At 40.8% G+C, this 20,164-nt stretch overlaps 1 pseudogene; it reads left to right on the forward strand.

Moving 5' to 3' along the window:
* The first annotated feature begins 2,898 nt into the window (after positions 1 to 2,898).
* LOC101597958 lies at positions 2,899 to 3,760 on the forward strand (annotated as a pseudogene).
* Positions 3,761 to 20,164: the final 16,404 nt, after the last annotated feature.

The following is a 20,164-nucleotide window of genomic DNA, read 5'->3' on the forward strand; positions in this document are numbered from 1 at the left end:
TCTTATTCATCTTTGTATCTTATCAGTTAGCAGCTGCATGTTTAAACTTAAGATCGATATTAAAGCTTAGTAAATTATTTGTTCTCATGAAATTTTTATTTTTACTTATTTTTTTTATTTTACTTATTGTTGCATGTGTATGTGGGTGTGGTATGCTTGCATGTGTGTGTGTTCAGATGTGTGTGGGTGCACATACACGTTTGTGTGTAGGCCAGAGGTGGATGTTGGGGTCTTGCTCAGTTGCTCTCCACCTTGCTGTTTTGACACAGGTCTCTTGCTCAACCTAGAGCTCATTGATTCAGCTAGACTAGGTGTCCAGTGTTCCCTAGCAATCCTTCTGTCTGCCTCCCCAGCACTGGGATTACATGTGCCTGGCATTTTTGCATGGGGGCTGGCATTCTGAACTCAGGTCCTTATGCTTGTGTGGCAAGCACTTTACCCACTGAGTTATCTCCCCAGACCCTATGTAAAAGGTATGGTTCTAGCCATAGGAACTGCATTGTAAACCAAAGCAAAGCAGGTCAGTTGTCAGAGCCTCTGTACTTTGTTTGCTCCATGATTTGGTTTCCGCTTCTCTTTCTTTTATGTAAATACTCACATGACTATAGGGATGAGGAAATACTTGGCTGCCTGGGATCAAAGTTTGGAAGATTCCATCCTTGCTTCCCTCAGACCTGAGGATGGTACAGAGGGCTGGGATAAAGCATGGGGACATTCCAGGAATATGCAGGTGACTTGGTGTCCTGTCAGTCTCATTTATTCTCAACATTTATTCATCAGAGGCTGAGGACCTAGCTCATGGGGAAAGAATGAAAACTGAAGATCTCAGCTTCCTTTTACTTCTCTAAGCAAATCATATTGTCTCCAAAGGTATGTGCTCAGTTCAGAAGAGAGAAATCCCTGTGTTGACCCAATCACCTTCTTAAGGAGACCTCTCATGAGAGTACTCACCTAGTGTTATTTAAGTGAGAGGCTCATTCCACTCCTACATAGTCTGTTCAAAATGTTGTTTCCATTCACATAGACAAGCATCCTGGAAATTGCTCTTATGCTTTTCCATCACATTAAATTTCCAATGGTATCTTAGCATCCATTACTGATTGGCACAATGGCTGGTGTCACTTTAATGTTGTTCTGCATTCAGCTCTACCATGTCAGTTACAAAATGTGTTGCTTCTTGCCTTCTGTCTTCTTAGTATTTCCACAAGAGTATTTACTATGAAATTAACTAGCCTCTTATCTGACCTGATCCTAAGAGGCCACATAGAAATGTGTGATTCCCCTTACTACCTAGGGAACTGTCACGTGAATCTTCATAAGAATTCATTTTTTTATCTTTCCACGGTTTTAGTACAAAGTATATTTTTATTATTCCAGAAACTGATGTCTGCCACATAGAGGCTCTGAAATGTTCTTCCAAATTTCATGTCTCTGTTGTCCCCCATAGGTTCATGTACTTGAATACTTGGTCCCCAGCTGGCAGATCTGTTCTGGAAGATTGTGAAGCCTTCAGGAGTGGGTCATTGAGGGGTGGGTCTTGGTGTTTTATAGCATGGCCCCACTTTCTATTTGCTCTTTGCTTCCTGACCATAGATGCAATGTGGCCAGATGCCTCAGTTACCTTTCCATGCCTTCCCCTTCATGACAGACTGCATGCTCTCAAACCATGAGCCAAAATAAATACTTCCTCTCCTATATTTCTTCTTGTGAGGTATTTGGTCACTGAGCAATGAGAAAGTAAATAGTACATCTCCAATGTGGAGGCTCTGAAGAAGCATCTGGGGCACTCCCATAAAGGTGGCCATGCAACACACAGTCTGAGTGAATGAATGCATGAATAGAGTGCTATTTAGCTTCTGAAAATTAATGCTTTTATTGAATGCTTGCACCTTGAGCTGCACCTCTAGATTACACAACTGTAAAATGGGATTAATGATTTCTTCTATGTTTTTATAGCCAATGGAAGCCATGAATAGGAATACCCAGCTGCATCATGGTTTATAGAACATTAAAACTGTGGTTATGAGAAAAAAAAAAACCTTAGATATGTATCCCCCCAACTTCCTAATCCAGATGAAAAATATGAGACCACATATAAAAATTATCAAAAAGAAAAAGGCTCTTTTATTCAGCTGGTCTTGATCACTAATGTTGTTACTATTGCAGCTATCAGCATTTTATGTGGTTTTCTTCCTGTTGCATATCTGAGGACTCCAGCTATTTGGTGATATTTCTGTTACCCCAAGACCTCTGCCAACCTTTATATGGTTAAGCTAGCCATTGAGGACAAACAAAGCTAATCAATTTCAAAGTTTTGTAGAAAATGGATTGAACTCATAAGTTATGGGAGCATTCTGATATCCAGATGGACATCTGACAGAACTGCACCAAATTTTCAGGCAGGCAATTAGTTTCTTCCACATGGGATCACTCAATTGTATAGTAACAACTAAACCCCAGCCCTCAACATTACAATGTGATTAGCCTTTTATTACTAATACCTAAGAGGCACCAAGGTGATCATGGACTGTGGGAGCATCTGAAATTCAAGAGGGTTCACTTCCAGGCTGTTCTGCATTCACTTGCTATCAAATGAGGTGACAAAGGCCCCTGGCCATTTCTTTTGTTGATAAGAATGTACAGTTCTATCTCATATCTTTGACTTACCTCAAGGAACTTTGTAGAATATTTTATGCTATTTTCATTCACTTATCAATCAGAAAGTATTTTTTAAAAAACAATGATTCAGCCAGTTTTTGCTGCTCCGACGCGGAGAGGTTGAGGGAGAGTCGGAGACGCTATCCGCTTCCATCCGTCGCGCAGACCCTGCCGGTGCCACTGCCACTACGGATGATCGGGAGGATCTGGTGTACCAGGCAAAGCTGGCAGAGCAGGCTGAGCAATAGGACGAAATGGTGGAATCGATGAAGAAAGTAGCAGGGATGGATGTGGAGCTGACAGTTGAAGAAAGAAATCTCTTATCTGTTGTGTATAAAAATGTGATTGGAGCTAGAAGAGCGTTCTGGAGAATAATCAGCAGCATTGAACAGAAAGAGGAAAACAAAGGAGGAGAGGACAAGCTGAAAATGATTCAGGAATATCAGCAAATGGTTGAGACTGAGCTAAAATTATTGTGACATTCTGGATGTACTGGACAAACACCTCATTCCAGCAGCTAACACTGGCTAGTCCAAGGTTTTCTATTATAAATGAAAGGGGACTACCACAGGTATCTGGCAGAGTTTGCTACAGGAAATGACAGGAAGGAAGCTGCACTAAACAGCCTTGTGGCTTACAAAGCTGCTAGTGATATTGCAATGACAGAACTTCCACCAACGCATCCTATTCCTTTCGGTCTTGCTTGCAACTTTTCCGTATTCTACTAAGAAATTCTTAATTCCCCTGACCATGCCTGCAGGTTTGCAAAAGCAGCTTTTGAAGATGCACTTGCAGAACTGGATACACTGAGTGAATAAAGCTATAAGGACTCTACACTTATCATGCAGTTGTTACATGATAATTTGACACTATGGACTTCAGACATGCAGGGTGATGGGGAAGAGCAGAATAAAGAAGCACTGCAGGATGTGGAGGATGAAAATCAATGAGATACAACACAAGCCAACAAGAGAAACCATCTCTGATCGCCCTCCTCCTCCCTGCCCCACATTGGAAGTTCCCCATTGTCACTGAGAACCACCAAATCTGACTTTTACATTTGGTCTCAGAATTTAGGTTCCTGCCCTGTTGGTTTTTATCCCCTCCCTTTTTTCTTTTCTTTTTTTTTAATTAAAAAAAAAAAACACCCAGTTTTCAAAAGTTCTTAAAGGCAAGAGTGAATTTCTGTGGATTTACTGGTCCCAGCTTTTAGGTTCTTTAAGACGCTAACAGGACTGTGTAGAGGCTTTTTCAGCATTACTGTATTGTCTCCGGGTCAGATGTGGCAAGATCATTATTAGACTTGGAAATTACATTTGCAAGCCATTAGACTTCTAGGTGATGCATCAAAGAGATTAATCACACTATAATGTGCTATCATTTTTCCTTTTTATAATTGTTTAAATCAAATTTTATACCAATGTTTAAACTTAATTGGGTGTTAGCTTGGGTGGTTAAAAGTCGTTTGGGGGAGTTTCTTGTAATGGTTTTGCTGTAAAAAGTGTTGGAACTCTGCTGAAGTGCTGCTGAAAAGCATGGTGCTGGTAACAGTCAACAATCCGTGGCTGCTCATTCTTGCCCACTTCACCCTCCCTCGGAAGCAGGTTAGCATTGAAGGTGGTGTGGAAAAGCCTGCATGCGCGTTCAACTCTGTTTCTTCTCCTGCCTGCTCCCCTCTCCCCTTCCCACCCCATCCTTCTCCTTCGCTCACTCAACCTCTTTTGTTCAGTATGTGTAACTTGAAGCTAATTTGTACTACTGGATATCTGACTGGAGCCACAGATACAGAATCTGTATTGTTCTTACTGAAACACAGCATGGAATTAACATTAAACTTAGATAAAACAAACCTAAATTTAAAATGCCAAAAAAAAGCAATGATTCAGAAAGTTGAAAGAAGTAGGATTATTCATCTTCAGGAGGGCAGCTGAAGGATGCCTCAGAGTTTCTACTGCATGCATGTTTTTGCTAGGTAGATCCATCATGAGCTATATTTTATTTCTAGTAAATCCCCAACAGATAGAAAGTAGTTTGCATGGCTCTTAGTTTTAATATTGTTAACCATTAATTAATGACAATATTATCCAGAGTTCTTAGATGAAAAGTACAGAAACACAACTCAAATTTTCTCAAGTAAAGTATTCATTCATTCATTCATTCATTCATCATAGGTTATCAACTTCAGAAAAGGCTGGATTCAGGGAACCAATCATGTTATTATTAGGTAGTTTCTTCTCTGCTCTTCCTTCCTATAATTTATCTAAGTAAAATTCATATCACATAAAATGAAGCATGTTAAGTGAACTATTCAGTGACAGTACATTCATAATTATGTAATTGCCACTTCTCATCTTGTTTCAAAGTATTTTCATCATTCCAAAGTAAACCCTTCTACTATTCCAAAGCAAACCCCTCTCCCTACCAGTTTTTCTTTTCTTTTTTTGATACATTTATTTATTTGAGAGAAAGACAGAGAGAAAGAATGGACATACCAGGGCCTCTAGCCACTGCAAATGAACTCCAGATGCATGCTTTACCTAGTACATAGTGCATCTGGGTACCTAGGAATTGAACCAGGGTCCTTTGTCTGTGCAGACAAGTGCCATAACTGCTGAGCCATCTCTCCAGCCCAAGTAGCAACTTTTCTATTCTCCACTCCCAGAGGATCCTGGAGACCACCAATCTGTCTTTTTAGAAGTATCTTTTCTCAATATTTCATGTAAGTTGAATCACACATTAGGTGTCCTTTGTGTCTAACTTCTTTTATTAAGCATAATGTTTTCTAATTTCAGCCACATTGTAATATGTATTCTTTAAGGATTAAATAACATCCCATCATATGTATACAGCACAATTTGTTTTTCTGTTCATCTGTTAATCATTTGGGCTGTGTTGTTTCTGTCTTCTTTCTGTTATATACAGCTGTTAATGAACATATATGAACTTGAACTTGTTTGAATTCCTGTTTTGAATTTTAGGGGGTATATACGTAAGAATTGAATTAAAGGATCATCCATCAGTTCTGTTTAGATTCTGGAAACACAAAACTGTTTTTCACAGTGGCTGTGTCCAACTGCATTTTCACCAGGAATACCCCAGGGTCTCCACACTAACCAACACTTACCATCTGCTTCTCCCTTTTAATTATCACCTTTGTAGTTGGTGAGAAGTGGTGGCTCACAGATGGTTTTGCTCTGCATTTCCCTAATAGCAAATGATGTTTTTGTCTCCATTAATATGCCTGTTGGCCATTTGCCTGCCTTCTTTGAAGTACAGCTTTCTTTCTTTTCTTTCTTTTTTTTTTTTTTTGTTTTTCATTTATTTTATTTTTTTATCTTTTCAAAAATTTTAATGACATTTTCCATGATTATAAAATATATCCCATGGTAACCCCCTCCCCCCCCCGCACTTTCCCCTTTGAAATTCCATTCCCATTATATTACCTCCCCATCTCAATCATTCTACTTACATATATACAATACCAACCTATTAAGTACCCTCTGCTCTTCCTTTCTCTTCGCTTTATATCTAGTTTTTAATTTACTGGCCTCTGCTACTAAGTATTTTCCTTCCCATGCAGAAACCCAATCATCTATAGCTAGGATCCACATATGAAGGAGAACATGTGGTGCTTGGCTTTCTGGGCCTGGGTTACCTCACTTAGTATAATCCTTTCCAGATCCATCCATTTTTCTTCAAATTTCATAACTTCATTTTTCTTTACCACTGAGTAGAACTCCATTGTATTAATGTGCCACATCATCATTATCCACTCATCAGTTGAGGGACATCTAGGCTGGCTCCATTTCCCAGCTATTAGAAATTGAGCAGCAATAAACATGGTTGAGCATGTACTTCTAAGGAAATGAGATGAGTCCTTTGGATATATGCCTATGAGTGCTATAGCTGGGTCATATGGTAGATCAATCTTTAGCTGTTTTAGGAATCTCCACACTGTTTTCCACATGGCTGGACCAGATTGCATTCCCACCAGCAGTGTAGAAGGGTTCCTCTTTTTCCACATCCCTGCCAGCATTTATGATCATTTGTTTTCATGATGGTGGCCAATCTGACAGGAGTGAGATTGAATCTCAATGTAGTTTTAATCTGCATTTCCCTGATGACTAGTGATGTAGAAAAAAATTTTTGATGCTTATATGCCATTCGTATTTCTTCCTTTGAGAATGCTCTATTTAGCTATATAGACCATTTTTTGATTGGCTTGTTTGATTCCTTATTACTTAACTTTTTGATATCCTGGTATATCCTAGATATTAATCCTCCATCAGATATATAGCTGGCAAAGATTTTTTCCCATTCTGTAGGTTGTCTCTTTGCTTTATTTACTGTGTCCTTTGCAGTGCAAATCTTTGTAATTTCATGAGGTCCCAGTGATTAATCTGTGGTTTAATTGCCTGAGATATTGGGGCTGTATTCAGAAAGTCTTTGCCAAGACCAATATGTTGAAGGGTTTCCCCTACTTTTTCCTCTAGCAGTTTCAGAGTTTCAGGTCTGATGTTAATCCATTTGGACTTAATTCTTGTGCATGGTGAGAGAGAAGAATCTATTTTCATCCTTCTACAGATACATATCCAGTTTTCCCAAACCATTTGCTGAAGAGGCTGTCTTTTCTCCAATGAGTATTTTTGGCATTTTTATTGAATATCTGGTGGCTATAGCTACCTGGATTTACACCTGAGTCCTCTATTCTGTTCCATTAATCTACATGTCTGTTTTTGTGCCAGTACCACGCTGTTTTTGTTACTATGGCTCTGTAGTATAAGTTAAAATCAGGTATGGTGATACCACCAGCCTTATTTTTGTTGCTCAGTATTATTTTAGATATTTGAGGTATTTTGTGATTCCAAATGAATTTTTGGATCTTTTTTTCTATTTACGTGAACAATGTCTTTGGAATTTTGATAGGGATTGCATTAAATGTGTAGATTGCTTCTGGTAAGATTGCCATTTTCACAATATTGATTCTTCCAGTCCAGGAACAAGGGCTGATTTTCCACTTTCTAGTGTCTTCTGCAATTTTTCACTTGAGTGTTTTAAAGTTCTCATTGTAGAGATTCTTTACTTCCTTGGTTAGGTTTATTCCAAGGTACATTATTATTTTTTTTTTTGATACAATTGTGAATGGGAGTGATTCTCTGATTTTATCCTCTATGTGTTTGTTGTTAGCATACATGAAGGCTACTGACTTCTGTGTATTTATTTTGTATCCTGCTACATGGCTGTAGGTTTTGATCAGCTCTAACAGTTTGCTAGTAGAGTCTTTAGGGTCCTTTATGTATAGAATCATGTCATGTGCAAATAATGATAACTTGATCTCTTCCTTTCCAATTTGTATCCATGTTATGTGTGTCTCTTGCCTTATTGCTATGGCTAAGACTTCCAGAACTATATTAAATAAAAGTGGGGACAGTGGACACCCTTGTCTTGTTCCTGATTTTAGTGGAAAAGCTTCCAGTTTTTCCCTGTTTAGTAATATGTTGGCTGTAGGCTTGTCATAAGTAGCTTTTATTATATTGAGATATGTTCCTTCTATTCCCAGTCTCTGTAGGACTTTTATCATGAAGGAATGTTGGACTTTGTCAAACGCTTTCTCTGCGTCTAATGAGATGATCATGTGATTTTTGTCCTTCAACCCGTTTATATAATGTATTACATTTATAGATTTGTGTATATTGAACCATCCCTGCATCTCTGGAATAAAGCCTACCTGGTCAGGGTGTATGATCTTTCTGATATATTCTTGTATTCTGTTTGCCAATATTTTGTTGACAATTTTTGCATCTATGTTCATGAGGGAGATTGGTCTGTAATTTTCTTTTTTTGTTCTGTCTTTGCCTGGTTTTGGTAACAGGGTAATACTGGCTTCATAGAAGGAAATTGGTAGAATTCCTTCTTTTTCTATTTCCTGGAAAAGATTAAGAAGCAATGGTGTTAGCTCTTCCTTAAAGGTCTGGTAAAATACATCAGTGAATCCATCTGGGCCTGGGCTCTTTTTAGTTGGGAGATTACTGATAACTGTTCAGATCTCCATGCTTGTTATAGGTCTATTTAAGTGATTAATCTCATCTTGATTTAATTTAGGTAGGTCATATAAATCAAGGAGATCATCCATTTCTTTCAGATTTTCATACTTTGTGGAGTATATGTTTTTATAGTATGTCCCTAGGAGTTTTGGAATTTCTCTGAAATCTGTTGTGATGTTACCTTGTTCATCTCTGATTTTATTAATTTGTGTCTCTTCTCTATTTCTTTGGTCCGATTTGCTAAGGGTTTATCAATCTTGTTTATCCTTTGAAAGAACCAAATCTTTGTTTGATTAATTTTTTGAATTTTTTTGTTTCTGTTTCATTAAGTTCTGCCCTAATCTTTATTATTTCTTCCCATCTACTGATCTTTGGTTTGCCTTGTTCTTCTTTTTCAAGGCTTTAAGGTGAAGCATTAGGTCATTTACTTGCCACCTTTTTAATTTCTTTTTTTTTTTTAATTTTTTTTTTTAATTTGAGAGCGACAGACACAGAGAGAAAGACAGATAGAGAGAGAGAGAGGGAATGGACGTGCCAGGGCTTCCAGCCTCTGCAAACGAACTCCAAATGCATGTGCCCCCTTGTGCATCTGGCTAACGTGGGACCTGGGGAACCAAGCCTCGAACCGGGGTCCTTAGGCTTCACAGGCAAGCACTTAACTGCTAAGCCATCTCTCCAGCCCTTTAATTTCTTAATACAGGCACTTAAAGCTATAAATTTACCTCTTAGAACTGCCTTCATTGTGTCCCAGAGATTTTGGTATGTTGTGTTCTCATTATCATTTGACTCTATAAATTTTTTGATTTCCTTCTTGATCTCTTCATTGACCAATTCATCATGTAGTAGTGTATTGTTTAGGTTCCATGATTTTATGTATGCTCTATAGCGTTGCTTGCTATTGATTTGTAATTTAATCCCATTTTGGTCAGATAGAATGCAAGGAATTATTTCAATTTTCCTGAATTTGTTAAGATTTGCTTTGTGTCCTAATATATGGTCTATTTTAGAGAATGTTCCATGTGCTGCTGAAAAGAATGTCCATTCTGCAGTATTTGGATGAAATGTCCTGTATATATCTGTTAGGTCCATTCCTTCTATGACCTCATTTAGTCCAGATGCCTCTCTGTTTATTTATTCCTGGGATGACCTGTCAATTGATGAGAGTGAGATGTTAAAGTCACCCACCACCACTGTGTTTGGTGTTATCTGTGACCTTAGTTCTAATAGTGTTTGTTTGATGAGTTTGGGAGCCCCCATGTTAGGTGCATATATGTTTAGGATTGTAATGTCCTCCTGTTGGAGTGTGCCCTTAATCAATATAAAGTGACCTTCCTTATCTTTCTTGACTAACAAACACCGTTTTCCAACCTTTCACCCTAAGATAATGTCTATCCTTTGTAGAAAGGTGAGTTTCTTGGAGACAACAAATTGTAGGATCCTGCTTTTTAACACAGTCTGCAAACTTATGTCTTTTGGTTGGGGCATTGAGGCCATTGATATTAAGAGATATTATTTAAAGGTGTGTTTTATGTTTGCCATTTTTTTGTGGTTCCGGTTCTACCTTTGCTCTCTTGTGTTAACTAGTATTTGAGTATTTCTTGTTTTTCTCCAGGTTCCTTATATGTGTGCTTTTCCTTTTCTTCAGCATGGAAGATTCTATCAAGTATTTTCTGTAGAGCTGGTTTTGTCTTCAAATACTCCTTTAACCTGCTTATGTCATGGAATGTACTTATTTCTCCATCTATTTGAATGGATAGCTTTGCAGGATAAAGTAACCTTGGGTGACAGTTGTTTTTTTTCAGAACTTGGAATACATCACTCCAAGCTATTTAAAAGCTCTGGCTTTTAAAGTTTGTGTTGAATAATCTGCTGTAATCCTGTTGGGCTTGCTTTTGTAGGTAACTTGATTTTTCTCTCTAAGTACTTTTAATATTTTTTCTTTGGATTGTGTGTTTGGTAGTTTGATTATAATATGGCAAGGAGAGGTTCTTTCCAGTGTTTGTCTGGCTGGGGTTCTAAAGGCTTCCTGTATATGCATTGGCACCTCTTTCCTAACTTGGGGGAAATTTTCTTCTATGATTTTGTTGAAGCCACCTACTATGCCTTTGGAGTGAGATTCTTCTCCTTCTACTATACCCTGAATTATTATATTTGATCTTATCTTAGTGTCCCGAATATCTTGAAATTCCCACTCATACTTTTCTATAAGTTTGTCTTTCTCTTTGTTGGACTGTATTAGATCTGCCACCTGGTCTTCTAGCTTAGATATTCTGTCCTCTCCTTCATCCATTCTACTGGTGAGATTTTCTACAGAGTTTTTTATTTCATTAACTGTGTTCTTCATTGCTGATAATTCTGACTGGTTTTTCTTTATTATTTCTATTTCCTTATTTATGTCTTGTATTGCCTTCTTTATTTCATGAAATTGGTGTCCTACTTCTTCTTTGATTCCTTTGATTTCCTCTTTAAGTTCCTCTTTGACTCCTTTGATTTGTTCTCTGACTTCTTTGAACATATTTACAATCATTCTTTTGAAATCTTTCTTAGGCATTTCCTCTAACTCGTTCTCACTGGAGGTCATTTCTGATGCATTAATACTTTTAGGTGGATTTATATCGTCTTACTTTTTAGTGTTTCTTGTGTTATAATGTATATATTTTTGCATCTTGGATTAAGTGAATGCTTGGATTATCTAGCTAGCTGGGTATTCTTAGCTATATCAATTGATCTGATGTTATATATCTTCAAGGTAGCAGCTTTAGGTGTTAGGTGTGGCTCTTAAGACTCTCAGAGTATCTACAAGGGTGTTCCTAGGGGTTGAGTTTGCCTGCTATAGGAGTATTCAAGTAGGCTGAATGGAACATAATACAGGTAGATTCTAAAAGTTAACTAAACGCTATACACATTCAATCAAAAACAGCACTGAGTATGTATGTAATAGTGGGTTTTATAACAACCAGATCCTCTATCAACAAAGAGGTTAAGATTTCTGATCTGTTGAGGGATCCAAGTCTGCTTGTGACCAAGTGAGACCCTTCCCCGGAGCAATTCCAGTTACCTTTTTGGATGATTTTGGTCTCAGTCAAGTTTCTGGTTTGGTCTTTGGGCCACTGTTTTGATTTCTGGAGGTGGGCACTGGCTTCTCCTCTGGGGCAAACCGAGCCTGGCAACTGTGGCCCTGCAGATCAGCACCCGCACTGTTTGAACCACCACTGCTGCTGCTGAAGCTGCTGCTGCTGGATCTGCCGCTGTTGCTGCTGCTGAAGGTGCTACTGTTGAAGCTGCTGCTGCTGGATCCACCGCCACTGTTGCCAGTGCTGGAGCCACTGATGTTGCTGCCGGACTCTGCTCCCACTTGGGTCCCGCTGTCGGCCCAAGTTGGCGTGGCCGGATCCTGGGACCGCTGCTCTGTTCGCTGGACCTGGGCACAGGCGGTGGGGGAGGGGAGGAACCCAATGCTGTTCTAGTTCTCTCGCTGTTCCACGTGTTCTTCTACCTTTTGATCTGCTCCTCCATTGTTCACTGCCGCTCATCCTTCATGTTTCTTAAGTTTGCAGAGAGCTCCGGTGTGAGTGGAAGCTCCCCTCACCTGGCTTTTCCTGTGGCTCAAGCCGAGCCTGGTGGCTTTCTGATGCACCACCGCTGTGGTCAGCAGACCTGCCGGGGCCACTTTTGCCAGCCTGTGTGGTCTCTGGATGCTCTGGATCTCTCCTACTTCTCCACTGCCATTTCAATTTCTTATACACCTGCTTTTTAGTAAAAGTGTGTATTTTGCTGTGTGTTTTTGGTCTCCCCCCCCCCCCACCCTAGGCTGCTTTGGTGTGGTACCTACACTGCCATCTTAACCAGAAGTCAATGCTTGCTTTCTTTGCTGGGAACTATGTTCTCTGTCAGGCCTCTCAGTCTGCCTGGGACTGATAGTTCTCAGGATGCAGGACTTTTGTATTGAAAATCATGAGACTCCTGGGAAAACTTGTTAGTCCCATGGTAGGAAAATGAATCATGTGGTTTGTAAGATTTTTACAGTTTAATCATAAAAACAAGCAATTTTCCCCAATTGTAGAAGCAAGGTATAGCTAGCTACTGGGACCCAAAGCCATCCCTGGACTAATTCTATGATCTAGATGATGAATTAATTACTCTCACTAGACACATTCAAGTGACTGTCGACCTTAAGTCAAAGGACAAACTTCTAAAAAAAAAAGAGGGACAAATTAGGATTTCTATAGAACTGGGGAGGCAATTATGCAAGTATACAAATGTTGAGCAGACAAACATGTTTGCCATAGCATCTCTGTGAATACTTACTGTGCTTGAATAGCTCTTCATTCATCTACTTCATTTGGTCCATGCAGTAACATTGCTGGGAAGATATACTCTAGCATGGCATGACAAAGTTGAGCCTTGAAAGGTTAAGTTGGGCTGGGGAGATGGCTCAGTTGGGATAGTGTTTGCCATGAAAGCAAGATGACCTGATTTCAGATCTCCAGTACCCACATACAATCCATGTGCAGATGTATACATCTCTAATCCCAGCACTGGGGAGGCAGAGACAGGAGGACCCCTGGGGTTTGCAAGCCAGTGAGTTCCAGCTCCAGTGATAAACCCTGTCTCAAAAATAAGTTGGTTTAAAATGGATCAGGGAGATATCTCAGTGGTTACAGGTGCTTGCTTTCAAAGCTGTGGCCTGTGTTCAATTCTCCAATAGCCACATAAAGCCATACACAAGAAATGGTGCATATATCTGGTATGATTGCAATGCCAAGAGACCCTGGTGCATACACAACACACATGCACACACAAATAAAATATTTTTTTTAAATAAGGTGGAGAGAGATTGAGGATGATACCTAACATTGACCTCTGGCCTCAAAATGCACATGCATACATGTGGGCCCACACACATAAGCACAGATATGCACATCACATACACACACACAGAGAGAAAGAGAAGTGTACTATACTTAAAGACACAAAATAAGGAAGTGCTGGAGACAGAATAGGTTATTTGTAATATGACATGGTGTGAAGAAGCATTTTCAATAAACAAGGAGAATTGAACTACAGAAAGAGCCTAAAGAAGCATCCTTTGAGGATTTTGTATCATTTAGGGCTTCTTCTAGAAGGTAAAACAGGTCAGTTATTCTGAAACAGAATTTGATGAAAAGAATGTGTAAATTAGTACTTAGACATATAATGCCAATTTATCCAAGGAATGATGAGCTGATATGAAAAGATAAAGAGATTTGTCATAGGAAAAATCTTCCTCAGCACTTTGTATAAGTTACCTTACCTTGGGTAACTTACTTTGAGTAGCTTAGCTGGTCTTCATTTTAGCATTGTTTCAGCAAACATGGATATGCTTGCCTGGGTCACAGAGCTTTTATAAGGCTAATGAGAAAAAATGTCTCAATGACACAGCTAGCATGCACAGCTATAGAGGCAAATTTCATTTAGCATGCCTTTTACTTGACCCTACTATTGAAGACCAAACCATGAATTTCAGAGAGATTATGCCCCCAAATGCAGAATCTTGCTTTGGTGATAGCAGCAAGGATTAGAAAGGGTTTATTGTCTTCCATATACTTTCCATCATCTATCCAATGCAGGGATTACATTCAACCAAATGATCCCAGAAGCCTTGTGTTGGCTCACCATGTAGCCCCAGCTGCACACAAGCTCCCTGGTCTCTCTTTCTAACTGGATGGCCATTTATGGGCTCCCTCCCAAAGAGAAAGTCTGACTGTTGTGCTCTCCTTGCTTCTCTACATTGCTCTGAGACTGATATATTGAAACCTAGGGACAAAAATCTGTCCCTGAACAATGCATAGAAGGTTTTGGTGAGCTTTATATTCCAAGCATGTGCCTCCAGTATTGGGGAGATGGTATTTCTGAACTAAAATAATTATCGTCTCCTTGGGATGTACAGATGAGAGGCAGTGGTGATAAAAATGACAAGTCTCTGTTTGGCTACTTTGTAGTGTACACATAATTGGATAAACACAGATGTATAGAAAACTGGGGAAAGGGTCTCAAAATATGCTCTTCAGGTTAACAGAGGGAGACATAGACAGTTGATTTATTTTTAGGAAATGACTAATTGGAGCATAATTTACCTTTTCTTCATCAGAGGGCATATGCTTTCAGGGTATCTCTGGTACCCTGCAGTTTAATCAGAAATATCCCCCAAAATTGAAATGATGTAGATTTGTTATGAGAGTTGTGTTCATACCACTGTGACACCTGAGAAATCCTATGATAAGCTATTTGTAAACTGGAAAACCAAGACAGCCAGGATAGTAACTTCATCTGGGTCTGGAAGCCTAAGAACTGTGGTACTATTGGTATGGATTTCAATTTGAGTTTAAAGATTTAAAAATGAAGAAATATGAAGGATGCAATAAACTGGAAGATCTGCTATTCAGGGGTAGAAGGAAATGGGTGTTCCATGATGGAAAGACAGAATTCACCCCTCCCCAGCCATCTGTCCTATCTGGGCCCTCAACAGCTTGAATGTCACCCGCACACACTAGTGAGGGTGAAACTTCTTTGCTCAGTCTGCTGAGTTACTCAATCTGTTTATCTTTTCCAGAAGCACCCTCACAGCACATCTAGATATCATGTTCCACCAGCTTTTTGTTCATCCTTTAACTCAGTCAGGTAGACACATAAAATTTACCATTGAATCTACATTTGTCAAATCAGCAAGGATTCAATGTTTGTGTGTAGTCTTCATGAATATGGTGGGGGGGCGTTGCTTCTGTGAGACCCCATGGAACAAACTATGCATATAGCCAGCCTGGCTTTCCCAATTGGAGAGCACATCATGGAGCTAAATACATTTGGCTTCCATATTGTAACATTTGGGAATGACCAAGACCACACAAATCCCTCTGAGGCAAAGATGAGAAAGCTTTTACTTGGGAAAAGCATGAGCTTCCAGGGCTGGCTCACAAGAGAGGAGCACAGCCAACCTGAGTTTTCAGGTAGTGAGCTTTATCGGGCTTTTTCAGTTGGGACAAGGTGAGGAAGGAAAAAAATGCATTTGCTAAGTTAAAAAATCTCCTTTAGGGGAGATCATTATATTAACCATTTTAAATTGCTAGGGTGTGACACCAAAACAGTGACCATGTGAGTTATGAGATAAGGGGCAGGAAACAATGACCTGGGGCATTGTTAAACAAGAAGGGATTAATGACCAGATAGTTTCTTGAAGAATGTGGATAATCCACTTCCCTATGCCTCTTTCACAATTCTGCTGACCATGGTGGCTCCATCTTGGGAGCCCATCCTGACCTAACATTCCAGCCTTTTGTTAGTGATGAGGACAGTGATCTCTCTTCTGTAACGTCTTCATGCTGACCATGGGGAGCAATGAGTTCTCATGGGAGAGCCTAGATAATGTCATTGTTGGGTCTCCCTTCAGGGCAGGTGATGAAGAGGTGGTTCCATAGTGGCTAGAGGTGACAGAGTGGTAAGATTGATGTTGAGAAGCCTCCAACAACATCAGTGTAACATGTTGTTATGACTTGGTCCTGAGTGAATCCGAGACTTCTCTTGTACCATCCCTGTATTGAGCTGGCTTCAGGAAAGGCACTGGTGACATCTGTTATAGAGAAGGTGAGGGAGATGGGCCCTATGCACCCTGTGAGAGGACAGAAAGAAGAATTAAGGAGCTTGTTATCCTTGTCAACAAGTATGACATCAAAACACCAGGTGCAAGGAGGGAGGGAGATGAGAACCAGAGGCTAGAGATAGAAGGTTTGAGGCAAAAGAGAGGAGGCAGAGGGGAATCAGTGTATTTAAGAGGAGAATTCTGAGATGGAGGAATAGTAAAAACACAAGAGTTTAAATTTGAGAGAACCTATTGGGGTGGAGGTATACTTATCCCTGGATGAAGTAGGGCAAGACAAAAGTGACTTGACTCTCTTGGACTGTGACAGTTGGACCAAATTGGGGATGCCCTGAAGCTTTGCAGCCGTGGCGGTGCTTAGGATCACCTGATGAGGTCTGGTCCAGAGTAGCTTGAGTCCCTGTGGGCAAGACAGCTTAAGGTAGACTGATCTCCAGGGTTAAGTGAGAGTTGTGGCTCCCTTGATGGTTGGGGAAGAAGGCAGTCAGCAGGTTCCCAGAGAAGCTTCCTGATAAAAGTAAAAGTTGGTAAGTACCCACAGAGAGGAGTTTTGGGTAGTGTGGGAAGGTTGTTTAACAAGAAGGGGCACCCATACATGAGTTCAAAAGGGCTACGGAAAGAAGAGGCCAGAAGAGTACCTCTGATTCAGGATAAGGCAAGTGGGAGGAACTTGAACCAGGATAGGGGAAGTTCAGAAGTCAGTTTAGACAGGTGAGTTTTGAGAATAGCATTTTCTCTTCCTACCTTGCCTGAGAACTGAGGCCTATATGGAATATGAAGTCTCCAATCTATTTCCAGGGCTCTGGATACCTCCTGGGTTACCTTGGAAATGAAGACTAGTCCATTTTCTGACTGAATGGTAAAGGGACGGCCAAAGCAGGGCAGAACAGACTCAAGAATGTGAGAGGTTACTATATTTGTAATTTCTCCTATTGTAGGGAAAGCTTTAACCCACCCCTAGAAAGTATCTAACATACTGAGAAGGTATTTAGATTTTTTGTGAGGAAGCATGTGAGTAAAATCTATCTGCCAGTCCACCCTGGGAAGTGATTCCCAGTGTTGTTGGGTGTGGTAATTTGAATAGATGGCCCCCAATACATTCAGTGTTTTATTAGTTTGTAGTTTGGATCGGCAGCCACCTGACTGGAGGAAGTGTCACTGAGTGGATCTTAGGGTTCAGCCCTAAGGGGTGGTGGTGGATTTACAATTCTAACATAAAGATATACAAAGTGCCTAGTTCTACCTGGAGTTCCTGAAGTGTGCTGTGTGTTGTGGGTTTTGGCTTGTGGTTTTCTCTCTCTCTTTTTGGACCTATGAAAGCAAGGTCAGCTTCTTCTGCCATTATGGAACTTCCCTCTGGATCTGTAAGCTTCAATATATCCCTTCCTCCATAACTGTGCCTGGTCTGGAAGTTCATCTCAGTGAACCTGAAACTGTCTGCAACAGTGGAGTTTGAAAGAGGGAGAGGGATGGACTCCGCCTTGTGGAAAGGCCCTGGCACAGTGTGAGCAAGGCTGTGTAGGCAAAAGTTGGAGATTAGATCTTTAAGCCTATTGGGGGAGAGGACAATGAGTTGTTGCTCAAAAGTGAATTTCTGTGCCACTTGGGCTAAAACAGCAGCTGCAGCAAGAGCATGAAGGCATGGTTACCAATCCTTGACAGAGGTTTCTAGTTGTTTAGAAAGGTAAGCTGCAGGGGCAAAGGATGGATCATTTTGGCCCAGAACTCCCAATTCCATACCTCCTTTTTCTGTGGAATACAGAAGAAAAAGGTTGCTGAAGATCTGGAAGTGCAAGGGCTGGAGCTTCCAAGAGGGCGTCACACAGATGGGAGAAGGCAGCATCCGTCTCTTACTTAGGGTCTAGGGGTTCATGAGGGTCTCCCTTAACTTTGTCATAAAGCAGCTTTGCCAGGAGGGCAAAGTTTGGAGTCTATGTTCTAAGGAAACCAGCAAAGCCAAGGAAAGAGTGGACTTTTTTCCTTAGAGGTAGGCAAGGAGAGGGAGAAAAGATGTTCTTTGCAGTCCAGGGTCAATTGTTGTGAGTTGGGGTAAGGAGAAATCCCAGGTACCTAACTTGGGTTTAAGAAAGTTGAGCTGGGCTGGAGAGATGGCTTAGCGGTTAAGCACTTGCCTGTGAAGCCTAAGGACCCTGGTTCAAGGCTCGGTTCCCCAGGTCCCACGTTAGCCAGATGCACAAGGGGGCGCACGCATCTGGAGTTCGTTTGCAGAGGCTGGAAGCCCTGGCACGCCCATTCTCTCTCTCTCCCTCTATCTGTCTTTCTCTCTGTGTCTGTCACTCTCAAATAAATAAATAAATAAAGCACTACTTTAAAAAAAAAAAAAGAAAGAAAGTTGAGCTTTGGGGGGGGGGGGACCAGATATCCCTTAGATCCAAGAAAGTTAAGAAGTTTGTTGGCATGTAGTTTATATAGAGAGGGTGAGCAGAGCAAAAGAGCATCTACATATTGTAAAAGTGTGCTGGGCAACAGATCCAGGGATAAAAGGTCAGTGGAGAGAGCTTGACCAAATAACTGGGGACTGTCTCTAAAACCCAGGGGAAGGGCAGTCCAGGTAGCTGAGAGGCAGTACTTGTATTAAGGTCCTCCCAGGTGAAGGCAAAGAGATCATAGGAATCAGGAGCAGGGGGATGGAGAAGACATCTTTGGAGTCAAGAACTGAGAAATGAGTAGTGGAGGACAGGATGTGAGAGAGGAGAGTATAAGGGCTGGGAACTACTGGATGAATGGTCATAATAATGGCATTCACGGGCTGGAGAGATGGCTTAGCGGTTAAGCGCTTGCCTGTGAAGCCTAAGGACCCCGGTTCAAGGCTCTGTTCCCCAGGTCCCACGTTAGCCAGATGTACAAGGGGGCACACGCGTCTGGAGTTCGTTTGCAGAGGCTGGAAGCCCTGGCGCGCCCATTCTCTCTCTCTCCCTGTCTATCTGTCTTTCTCTCTGTGTCTGTCGCTCTCAAATAAATAAAAATGAACAAAAATTTAAAAAATAATAATAATAATGGCATTCACTAGGCACAATTCTTGCACTAAATGGTAGGTCCCATCAGGTTGGATAACAGGAAATATCGGTGTATTGCAAGGGGAATGAGTGGGGTGAAGGAGGCTGGCTTGGAGCAAGTGAGAAATAATGGGTTTGAGCCCTTGGTGATGTTTGAATGTGAACAATGCCTTCATCGCCTGGGGCATCATGTAAAGGGTGCATTCTGTCACTGCAAGAATGAGTATGTTGGGTTGGAAGGGAAAGAAGAGGAGAGGAGATGTGAGATGGGGGGGGCACAGAGGTAGAATAGGAGACAAATGAAGGGAAGGAATATGGGTAAAAGGCAGGGGTCAGGAGAGGCTGAGGGAGCTGAAGGAGATGTTGGGGCCAGGTCATCTATGGTGTCCTGGTCAAAAGCAGATGGTGAGGATGAGTATGGGAGAGGGGTTGAATTAGAGCACATTCCTGAGACCTTGGCTAGAAGGACCTGGTAGGAAGAACAGGTAGAGAGAGAGAAGACTGCACATGTAGAGTAAAAAGTGCCTGAATATTGGGTATTTCAGGCCGCCTGCCTGTACATTGGCAGAAGTTTTCTAAATCAGCAACAATTTGAAAATCAAGTGTGTCATTTTCATGCCATTTGGACCCATTGTCCAGCTTATATTGTAGCCAGGCAGAGTTTCAGAGAAAGATCAGATGATGAGGTTTGATGTCATCCAAGAGTCATAGAAGCTTAAGTTCTTAAGGGGACAGGCAAGAGGGGATAATAGAAATTGGTTTAGAGGTTTTATTTACCATGGAAGTGTGAGAGTATAGTGAAAGGGCTAGTG

Source organism: Jaculus jaculus, chromosome 3 (genome assembly GCF_020740685.1).
Source record: "Jaculus jaculus isolate mJacJac1 chromosome 3, mJacJac1.mat.Y.cur, whole genome shotgun sequence".
In the NCBI taxonomy this organism is placed as follows: domain Eukaryota; kingdom Metazoa; phylum Chordata; class Mammalia; order Rodentia; family Dipodidae; genus Jaculus; species Jaculus jaculus.